This window comes from Marmota marmota, unplaced genomic scaffold, assembly GCF_001458135.2.
Source record: "Marmota marmota marmota unplaced genomic scaffold, marMar, whole genome shotgun sequence".
NCBI lineage: Eukaryota > Metazoa > Chordata > Mammalia > Rodentia > Sciuridae > Marmota > Marmota marmota.
This window is the reverse complement of record NW_026000037.1, coordinates 50489918-50492503: the sequence shown is the minus strand read 5'-3', so window position 1 is coordinate 50492503 and position 2586 is coordinate 50489918. Positions and strand designations below refer to the sequence as shown.

Here is a 2586-nt window from a genome sequence, read left to right as displayed (position 1 = left end):
CTCAGGGCATGCAGAATCAGGGATGAACCCCGTTTTTGAGCAGTTGAAGTTGCTATGGGACAGCATACTCAGGATACCTACAGAGAGACTAGTAAACAGGCTTTACTGTTGCTTTATTCCTTGGTAAATTTTTAGAGATGGGGAGGGGGGAAGGTATTCTGACCTTCTAATGTTGATATTTGAAATAGCTGAGTCGAGGTAACATTTTATCATAATTCTCCATTTTTCAGTACAGTAAAACTAAAGTTTTCTCCAGTCCCCAACACAACCAAACAATGTAATCCATACTAATTCTTAACAAAGAGGCTTTGCATGTGAGCTTTGCTAACGGACATTCCCTCCTTCCTCTATGCAGTCCTAGAAAAAGGAACAGCCAGATTTGAGACAGGCTTTTTAATGAAAAGTGATTTTTAGACTGTTTACTTCATCTTATTTTTATAACTTCTCCTAGTAGAAACCTTTATTCTCTTTCATCAACCTGATGTTTGTTCTAGTATTACTACCAAATTGTTTTAGTTATGCAATTTTTTGGTCAGGTTCAAAATCTTATATAGCAAATACATTACCATTAGTTTTCTTTTTCACCATTTTCCCAATGATTAATGTGTATTTAATCTTTCTAATCCAATTTGTCAGATTCTAAAACCATCCCTTTGGGATTTTTATTGGATTTTCATTAAATAAGTGAATTAATTTGAGAAGAAAATTAAAATATTATCTTTTAATAGAAATTAACTCACCAAATTCAAAATTTCTAAGTTTTCTGAAATATAATATATAGAGGATTGAAATATGTCTTGTAGTGGAAAAGCAGTGGGTTAGGCATGAGGAGATCTGGCTCATAGGCCTGGCTCTCGATTTTCTACTTTTGGGTACTTGGGAAAATTAATTCACTGCTCTAAGGCTCAGTTTCCTTATTTGAATAATGAAGAGGTTGTACTAGATAAGGCATTAGAATGGGCAATGAGTTCCATTCCAAATTGTGAATTCAATGAACATCTGTTATTAAAAATAATTTTTGTATGCCCACAGGCTACTTAACAATAGTCTTAGATTAACAACCACTCTTCCTCCCATTTTAGCATTCTTTTCTAGGTAAAAATATATTCCACAGAAATGAATGGAATGTATTATGTATTTTTAAAATTATGATTCCATATAAATAGATTATGCAATTACATGTGGAATGGTACTATGCCCCACACATATAAAAGCAGAATCCTAGATTTGATTAATTCAGTTTTTAGGAAAATGAGCCCACTGTTCCTATGATATCTTATATAGAACTCCAATATATAGAAATTAACCCAATAGGAAGGAAGTCATAAATAACCAAATAATGAAAATAAAGTTATACAAAATATATAACTAGTAATATATCATAAAGTGGATTATTTGAAAATACGGATTTAATGAAATAATTGGTTAAAATAAAATCCAATATTTGAAATATCCACAACTGTATAGATATCAACCTAAAAATAATTTAAAATAATCATTTAAAAACACTTAATATCACTTGGGTAAGATGTGTAAACTTCTTGTAAGAACCTTCCTCCCATATTCTCAGTGTCTTAATACAATAAAAGTAGGTTTTCATGTCACTATTCAATGTGGATTGGCAGAGCGGCATGGATCTGCTTCATGCTGTCATGGAGAGACTCAGGGTTTTTTTTTTTTTTTTTTAAGGAAGAGATGGATAATTTATTTCACATCATCTAAGCTACAGGCAAGGCAGGGACAAGGAAAAAGATTACAGAGCTGGCCCCAAATCTTTCTTTTCTCATTTCTTACAAAATTGAGGGCCAACCTATTCAAGATTTTGGGGACTGGTCATAAGAAGGATTTAGGTGAATGGATAACTTGGCAGATGTATAATTCTTTTGCTCGGGATCCAGGAACTTCCGTTGGTTGGTTTCTGATATAGTCTGATCATTCAGAGTGTCTTTCACTGAGCTGCCACTAATACTGCAGGACCCGATATGAGAGGGATGGTTCAGATTCACACTCCAGGAAGTTCTGTAGTTCAAATAGCAAAGGATTCCACAACTGATATATAGGATAAATACCAGCCAACAAATGAAATAGCTCCAACCAAGGGAACAGACAGATTCTTCTTCACCTCGAAGATCCAGAGGTTAATATGGTACAACAGGAGGACAGAGAAAAGTGAGGGTGACTTTTACAAAGCTAAGGGGCACCTCACAGAAGCTCGTGATGGTTCCAATCAAGCCAAAGGCGGGCACTTTCTGAAGACCGGGCAGGTATGGCAAGTGCAACCAGATGGTGAGCAGTAAGCCTAGCTGAAGATTACCTTGGCTACCCCAAAGACTGGGTGATTCGCCCATATCTTAAAAGTGTCTTTCTCATTTTCTACTTGGGAACAGCTCCTAGCTGGGCAGGTATATAGCAGCCCCAGGGACATGAAGTGGACTGAGGTGTGGATGATGTTGTTTATATCCTTGGGATAGCGCTTATAAAAAAAAAAAAAAAGAGAGAGAGAGAGAGAGAGAGAGAGAGAGAGAGAAGAGAGAGAGAGAGAGAGATAGTTAGCGTTACTCGTCATCAGTTACTTCCATGATTGCT

The 2586-nt window shown here is 35.8% G+C and overlaps 1 pseudogene; it reads right to left on the bottom strand.

The window, feature by feature from the left end:
• Window positions 1-1814: 1814 nt before the first annotated feature.
• On the bottom strand, window positions 1815-2479 carry LOC107136638 (annotated as a pseudogene).
• Window positions 2480-2586: the final 107 nt, after the last annotated feature.